A 9,578-nucleotide genomic window follows, 5' to 3' on the forward strand; every position below is an offset into this window, starting at 1 on the left:
TTTATATAGGGCTATAATTAATGTTGTAGTTACGAATGAAGGTGGTGGAATGTGATTTGGTTTACTTTCAGCTGGTTTCTAGACATAACTAGAGAAATCTTCAATTGACTAAATATCTCCTCATATAAATAAAAGTCAAAAGTCAAAAAATTTTGTTTGGTAATTATATGACTAATCGTCACAAATAATGCGATACTGATTGATCTAATATGCTGAATTTATCTCCAAAATAAATCATGATAAAATAATTAAAATTAGAGTAGCACCATCTTATGCGAAATTTTGAAACGCAATATTTATATATTACATACAACTTCAGAATTTAGAGCTAGCGTACATACAATCTATTTTAGCGTGTGTTAACATATGTGTTCTTCATTCAGCGAATTTAAAATCTCCCCCTACCAAAGTTCTATCAATTTATTTCTAGAAAGTTCTTTTTACATTAAATAGGTGATCTCTCGTGGATATTATTAGTTATTACAATAGAAACCATGATGATTAACGTTATATTTGTTCTATATAATTTTATGCAAGTTTCACTCATCCAAAATTATTAATTCAAGATACAAATCTTTAGTTTTCATAGGATAAGTCTTCTATATGTGGGTCAATTAATTTGGAATTAACAATACTTAATATACAGGGTGTTTACAAGAGAATTCTATTTTAAAAAAGGACGTGTTCTTAATAAGTGGCAATCATTTAGCCACGAAGTCATGACCGTATAGTCCACTAAGAAATAACGAAAAACTAATCTCGATATAAAAGTATTTGCAACTTAAAACTCTACGTTAATTAGTGATGCATTATCTGCATAATTAATATGATATTTTATTTTTGATATAAACAGATTTTCTTCGTCTTTAGATACTTTTTTTTTTTCAGTTACTCGGTATCCTAGTTCTGTTTCAATACATTGAGTCTTGTATAATTTAAGGAGTTTTTTGGTACGTGGGATAAGAAAATAATTCGGGACAAATTTTGGAATTAACTTTATCTATGCTTGGTTTGGGTTTTAGCTAATTCCGAAATTATTTTATCTCACTATTTATACTAAAATTATGACGATTACTATGATACTATCCATAGAGAAGGTGGAATAAAATAATTGTATGGTATTCCAACTGCTTATGTCATCCCGCAAACAATCCTTGCATATCAATCGTTGCCTTTATATTCATTATTCATCGTTAAAATTACGACATCTTTAATTATTGAATAACAAATTAAAATCCCTCTTTCTCCGCATACGTGTGTTAAAATAATCTACTAAATTAAAGATTCGAACAGGTGACTCTTGGTGATTGGATTGAGACGGTTTATCTTCAACCAGTTGTTTGGATAAATTCTCCATTGAAGATCTTGGTGAATACAGAAAAAATATTTTTTTGTGTATAATAAATGAATTCTTTGTTTCTACCGGCAAATGTGATCTTTGATAGTAACTACGGCATTTGACTCGAATTATGCGCGTTATTATATATATTCTTCAAAAAAGTGATATTTGTGTAAATTAGCATTAAATATGAATTAAATTAAAGCCCAGTTCGATTTGGGTCTTGCTATATAGTTGGGCTTCATTTGATCTAGTAGCAGACCAAGTTGAAGAAATTGCACAGTTTGTCCTTCAAATGGGTTGGTCTTTAATTTTTGGTAATTCACAGGAATGTCCTTATTTCGGGGTGGTCTTTAATTTTTGTCCCTCAAATTGCTGGTCTTTAATTTTTACCCTTCGGCTAAAAAAGTGGTAAAAATATCTTGGCATTATGGTTAGAAGCCCAGCAAAGTCAAAAAAAAATCGCAAGACAAGATTTCATAGCAAACTATGCCTATTGGGGGTAAAGTTATGCACTATAGTATCCCAGCACAGTAAAAAAAAAATCACAAGGCAAGGTTTCATAGCAAACTATGTCTATTTTGGGTAAAGTTATGCCTTAAGGCATAATTATGTAGAAATTAAGTTATCCTATAGAACTATGCATTAACGCATAGTTACTCGCTGGGATTCGAACCCGAATCTCTGGTTTCGTAAACACGTGAATAAGAGTACTTTGGCCCACTCATTTTCATTAAATAAGAAGTAGGGCCAAAAATTAAAGACCAGTCCATACGAAGGACAATCCGCATAATTTTTTTAAATCGAACTTATGACTAGCGGGACATACGTTATTTAATAGCGTGCGGTATAACTTGTGAATATTATAGCGAAGATATAAACTTATGTCCCGCGAAAAAATTGTTTGCATTAAGGGACAAAAATTAAAGACCAGCACAAAATAGGAATAAAAGTGCAAATGAACCAGCTAAGTTCTGTACTTGATAACCCGCACTGAGTTTGTTTTGTACACAACGTTGTTCGCATCTTAAACTGAGCAGAAGCGAGTTTAACTAATAAACATTAATAGTGCCAGATCACTTAAAAGGTAATTACGTGTAGTAACTTTTATAGCCAGCATGAACATCTAATTTGCACTGCAGTATGGTAAAATTAATCTGATAATGTAAAATTGCTTCACATGCACCTTGTGTATATATAAGTTAAACTCAAAGTAACTGGGTTATTCTCTTCAAACCCATTGATTTGTTCAATGTATAATTATATTTTCCTTTATCAATAACTACTTTTTACTATTAGCTGCAAAAGAATAAGTCCGGTCCCTACAAAATCTTTTACTAAAGTTTTTATCCTCCTTAGATTTACAATTAGATTGACTGAATAAAATTCATTATGAAATTTGATGTTTGCATGTCAAATTCAATGTAGCTTCATTTAATTGCCAAAATGAGTGCATGCATGTCAAAATCAATGGCTTAATGTAATTAATTGTCAAAATCCAAGTTGCACTTAACGACTAATTAAAATGCTTGAAGGTGAATTATTTTGAGAATCTTTTCTATATTTTAAAAGTTGAAAGCGACATTGTGGAAAGTGGAAACACTTTGAGTACCCACTGTCGAACAAAGTGAAATGGTAAATTTTAAAAACAAATTGTCAATTACGATATATTAAAAAATATTTACATTTTATATGATAATTTCATCAATTAAATATACTCTCATCTTTTACCTTTTCCTTCTCTTTCACGAATTTTGTTCCCAATCCAATGAAACTTTAAAAAAAAAAAAAAAAAAAAAAAAAAACACTACACCAAAATAGAGGACTATTCGGCAAATAGGGCAACTTTCTCATTTGATCATTTCAGTGGTGAGTTTCTAAGGTCAAAAAATTGACATTATCTTAAAATTAAAAGGATGTCAGGGTAAAAGATTAAAATGTACAATAACTTCTCATAAAGAGGCATCGGTCGATGTTAATTATTTGCTTTGATCCATTTTAAGTGTCTTTTTAACTTTTAAATTTGGTTCATAACAAGTGTCACCTTAAGAAATAAAGATAACATTACTTATTATTTTTCCCAATGTATCATTGCTCTAACAAAATAATCTATACAATTTTCTGGAAAAATTCATGGTTGAGGAGAGATAAAGGGGAATTTAGTCAAATAATGTTCTAATAAAATATGTTACTATAATTGATTATTTTAATGGGTGTGTCAAAAACTTAAAAGACACTCGCTCCACTATCAGTTTAACAAACCATCTTGGATGTTACTTTAGAAACTAAGAAGACATTCACTTTTTCCTAATCGTCTCCAATTTCAATAAATGATGTAAAAAAACTGAGAAAATAGATAATGGGTACTTTTAGGAGAGATGAAGGATATTTTAATCAACTAACGCTTTTAAGTTGTGAAATAAATATTCTGAATGAATGTGTCAAAATCTTAAAGACAAATTAAAAAGACCAGATGGAGTATGAAATTTTAGCTCAAAAACAAGTGCTAAACCTAGAAGTAATGATAATGCATGACCTACAATGGGGGCTCTTAGTACTCAACAGTTGAATTCCTTTTTACATCAAGATTTTCTTTAATTTCTTCTTATTCTTCTTATGTTGTTGTCTAACTTTTTGACAAAATTATGAAAGCTTTTTCTAATCATTTTTGGCTTTATGGACTGTCAATGAAGTGCTTGGAATCTTCAAAAATTTTAAAATAAGGTCACGCGTGGGATGAATGAATTAACACTAAAATAAAGTAGTTGCCCTACCACCACCACCTCTCCCAAAAAGAAAATTGAAACTTTGAAAAATGTTAATCACGTTAACCTCCTTTTTTTGTTTCTTAATGTTATAAGTAATATTTCTCTAAAAAAAATGTTTATAAAATAATACTAGTTATCTTGGAATATAAAATATAATGTTTAGGTCAGGTTCAAGGTCGATCCGTGATTTGAAGCTTAAGGATTCTTATAGCAATTTCAAGTTAACATACAATGAAAATTCTTTTCTAATAAAATAAGAGTTTTTCATTAACCAAAATTTTTTATATACACAAGAGGAGCCTAATAAGGTCTTTCATTGGAAAGAAAAGCGTCAAAAAATAAGGAAATAAGTTAAGCCGAGTTTTGGAGACCCACGTTCTACCGAACTACTAGGCACAGTCACATATTTTTTTGGTAATTAGGAAGTATTATTACCAAGTGTGCTAGTTACAGCTCAAAGAAACAGAAAAGAAAAACCAGGTTGCTGGACATTGTCCCAGCACCTTAATCAGCTCCACTACACAGCAATCTCAAGTTCTAACTAGCTAGGATAGTAATCAATGGAAGGAAGGACTCTAGCTAACTTTGGCCTAGTGCATGCTCTAAGATATACATCCAGAACCACATTCCTAACTATAGCAGCAACAGATCTTCTTTTGCCTTGAAATACAACTTGATTCCTACAGTCAAATATTTATAGATATTTAGTGAATTTTTTAATACATATATATGGTTTAGCCAAAAGCTACTGAATTCACATGAACTTTTTAGGGGGGGGGGGGGGGAAACGTTAATGAAGTATTAGCACCATGTATATTAGGTGCACTAAACATATAGGAATTGATAATTAGTCTCGATAGCAAAGCAGGAATTTCCCTTATAAGGGTATTCGATATTTAATATGTATTTATAAGAAGTAAGTCTTACCTACAAACGCCATTATTGTTTTCTATATGCAAGTATAACTCTCCGATGAAGAATTTGTTGGGAAGAAACAAGCAATAAATAAATTGCACGACGAGGTAACAGCGGAAGAAATACCCAAGTCAAACTTCCCACACTAGTTGAACTAAGAGAAGACAATAAACACTAGCACAAATGGAAATCCGGGCAGCAGCTATACCAACAATAAAATAGCAAAGCAAGCAAAACTAAATCGAATGCAAGAGATACCAAATTTACGTGGTAAAACCCCTTCGTGGTGAAGAGGAAACATCCATGGGACCTCCGGCCCAAAAAAGCTCCACTAAAATAAAAAAGAGTTACAACAATGTTCTCCAAATGGATACAACAATAAAGCCAAGCACGGCGCAACAATACATAAAAGATAGCATCAAAACTAGTGAAGAAAAGAGAGAAATCATCCCCCAAAATGAGGTATTGTTTGTACTCAAAAACTAGAGTTACAGACCACAAAATCCGATCTTCACCATTGAAATCGAAGAACTAGATGTTACAAACCCCCAATTCAAATTTCAGCACGATCCAACGGTTAACGAATTGCAAAACACAATTTAAAGCGGACTGCCGTAGTAGAAAATTTCTGGACGAAAATTTACTTTCTCTCTCACGTTTTTCTCTCTATATGGCTGCTATGAATTCACTCTTGTGTTCTGAAAATAAGACCTAAATTGATCCTATATATAGAGGAATGTTTGAGCGAAAGTGGCCTGGTCCAAATTGGATTGGGTTTTATTAATCCAATTCCATATAGGAAGGGAAACCCCAAAAACCTAACAATTCTCCCCCCCCCCCCCCCCTTCCCCCCCATCTCCCGATTATGTGGAGGAAACCGTCATCGTGGCGATCAAGAAATACTTTAAATATAGACTTGCAGCCAAGCCCAGAACAACCTGAATGGATAACATCTTCACAACTGGAGAAAAGATTTCATCAAAATCAACTCCCTTTTTCTGATTAAAGCCCTTGACAACCAATCTAGCCTTGTACCGTGGAACTGGGTTACCATCTTCATGTTTCACCTTAAAAACCCACCTGCTTTTTAAAGCTTTTCTATCTCTAGGAATCTTAACCAGATCAAATGTATGATTATCATGCAACGATTTAATCTTATCTTGCATAGCATCAAACCACATTTCTTTTTCTTCACCATCCATGGCCTCATCAAAACTTTCAGATTCTCCCCCGTCAGACAAGAGTACAAACTCATTTGGAGAATAACGAGATGAAGATACTTTCTCTCTAATAGATCTTCTCAGAGAACTCTCTGGAGCATCAATAACAGTTGGTTGCTGGCCAACCGCATCATCTTCCACTAGAGCATCAACAACATCATGCTGGTCATTCTGAACATGATCACTATCTTCATTATCAACTTGATCTTCATTATTTTGAAGATTTTCTTCAGGTGCAATAGTCACAGGAACTGGATCAACATCAACTAAGCTCTCATTGCTCTGAGAATCAACCTTCTCAGCTTTTTCAAAATCTTCAATTGTCTGGTCTTCAAAGAACACAACATCACGGCTTCTAACAAGTTTCTTCTTAATTGGATTATAGAAACGATAGCCAAATTCATCATGACCATAACCAATGAAGATCCAATGCTTAGTTTTAGCTTCCAGCTTTGACCTCTTATCCTTAGGAACATGCACAAAAGCCTTACACCCGAAGACTCTCAGATGAGCATAAGAGACATCCTTACCAAACCAAACTCTGTCAGGGACATCACCATCCAAAGTAACAGTAGGAGATAAATTGATAACATAAGTAGCAGTATTAAGTTCTTCTACCCAAAATGAATCTGGCAGCTTAGCATTTGAAAGCAAACATCTAACCCTTTCAACTAGAGTTCTGTTCATCCTCTCTGCTAAATATGAGGAGTCTTTAGAGGAGTTTTCTGATGCCAAATACCCTGCTTTATACAATAATTATCAAAGGGACCAATGTATTCACCACCATTGTCTGAGCGGATGCATTTTAGTTTCTTCCCTGTCTGTCTCTCAACCAAGGCCTGAAAAGTCTTAAACACATCAAGTACTTGATCTTTGGTCTTCAAAGGAAATACCCAGAGTTTGCGAGAATAATCATCAATAAAAGTCACAAAGTAAAGTGCACCACTACGAGAGCTTATTTAAAAGGACCACACAAATCAGAATGTACCAACTCCAGCAAATCAAGCTTTCTTGAAGGCGAATGACTCTGAAAGGAAACTCTTTTCTGTTTCCCGACTAAGCAATGAACACATCTCTTTAACTTTGCTTGTTTCACTCCAGAAAACAAATTATTCTTAGCCAAGTTATCAATCCCCTTCTCGCTCATATGACTCAGCCTTCTATGCCATAATTCTGATAAAGTATCATTCTCCACCAAATTTACTGAGTCACCAAAAAAGGAGCCTTGAAATAAGTACAAGTCAGATATCTTGTTACCTCGAGCCACAATCATTGAACCTCTAAGAAGTTTCCATTGGCCACCACCAACGGTTTGATCATAACCCTCATCGTCAAGCTTTCCTAAAAAAATTAAATTCAGGCGAATATCTAGAGCATGCTTGACATTATTAAGAACCAACCTCGAACTCTTCTTACTTTTCAAGCAAACTGTGCCAATGCCAAGTACCTCAACCTCACTATTATTGCCCATTCGTAACATTTCAAAATTACCAGGAATGTAAGAAGAAAATAATTCCTTCTTTGGCATGACATGAGAAATGGCACCTGAATCCACTAATCAGGTAGATTCATCACAAACAAGATTGATATCATTTTCACTATAAGCAATAAGAAGATCATTTTTAGCAACAATAGCAACACGATTTTCATTTTTTCCTTCTTTCTTTTGCCTTTTCTAGTTTCTCTTAAACTTGTAGCAATGTTTCTTGATATGTCCCTTCAAGTGACAATAGTCACATGTAAGATTCTTGTACCTGGAGGATCTTGACTTGCTTCTACTTTTGCCTTTGTCATTCTGACCTTTGAGGTTACTTCTCCCCCTGTCTTTAGTAACCAAAACATCGGAGTGTGAAGTTGAAGAAGACGAAGCTTGAGATCTTCTTCTCATCTCTTCGTTCAAAACACCACTCGTATCATGTTCCATAGTTACACCATCACTGGGAGCAAATTAGTCAAAGAAACTCGAAGAGTTTTCCAAGAGTTTGGCAGAGTATTAAGAAGCCAAAGTCCCTGTATTTCTTCATCAAACTTGACACCCATTCCAGACAGCTGATCAAGGACACCCTAGAAATCATTGATATGATCAGAAATAGGGTTGATCTCTTTGTATCTAATATTCATCAATTGTTTCAGTAAGAACAACTTATTATTGTTAGTCTTTAAAGCATAAAGTGTCTCGAGCTTTTCCTAAAAGCTTTTAGCATTTGTCTCATTCACAATATGATTTCGAACATTATCTTTAACCCATTGCCTAATATAGCCACAAACCTGTAAGTGCTCAATTTCCCAATCCTCATCTTCAATAGACTCGGGTTTCTTAGAAGCAAACATAGGTGAATGTAATTTCTTGACAAATAGAAGATCTTTATTTTGCTTTTCCAAATGTGGTAATTACTGCCATTTAAGCAAACCATCTTGCTCATATTTGTCTCCATCATTCAAATGGACGATCAACACAACCAAATACAACAACAAGTTTTGATACTACTTTGTTGGGAAGAAACAAGCAATAACCAAATTGCACGACGAGGTAACAGCGGACGAAATACCCAAGTCAAAACTTTCCACACTATTTGAACCAAGAGAAGACAATAAACACTAGCACAAATGGAAATCCGGGCAGCAGCTATACCAACAATAAAATAGCAAAGCAAACAAAAATAAATCAAATGCAAGAGACACCAAATTTATGTGGTAAAACCCCTTCAAGGTGAAAAGGAAACATCCACAGGACCTCCGGCCCACAAAAGCTCCACTAAAATTAACAAGAGTTATAACAATGTTCTCCAAATGGCTACAGCAACAAAGCCAAGCACGGAACAACAATAAATAAAAGATAGCACCAAAACTAGTGAAGAAAGGAGAGAAATCACCCCAAAAAACGAGCTACTGTTCATACTCGAAAATTGGAGCTACAGACCACAAAATCCGATATCCACGGTTGAAATCGAGGAACCAGATGTTACGAACCCCCAGTTCAAATTTCAGCACGATCCAACGTTTAACGAATCGGAAACGCAATTTAAAGTGGACTACTGTAGCAGAAAATTTCTAGACGAAAATCTGCTTTCTCTCTCACGTTTTTTTTCTCTATATGGCTGCTATGAATTCACTCTTGTGTTCTGAAAATAAGACCTAAATTGATCCTATGTATAGAGGAATTTTTGGACAAAACTGGCCTGGTCCAAATTGGATTGAGTTTTATTAATCCAATTCCACATAGGAAGGAAAAACCCAAAAATCCAACAAAATTAATGTTCAACGTTAGTGACTATCCTTCAATCTATGTAGCTGCAATACCAAAGGTTTATCATGCGGGGCCAGTATACAGTACAA

The sequence above is a fragment of the Lycium barbarum genome, chromosome 9, assembly GCF_019175385.1.
Source record: "Lycium barbarum isolate Lr01 chromosome 9, ASM1917538v2, whole genome shotgun sequence".
NCBI classification, from domain to species: Eukaryota; Viridiplantae; Streptophyta; class Magnoliopsida; order Solanales; family Solanaceae; genus Lycium; species Lycium barbarum.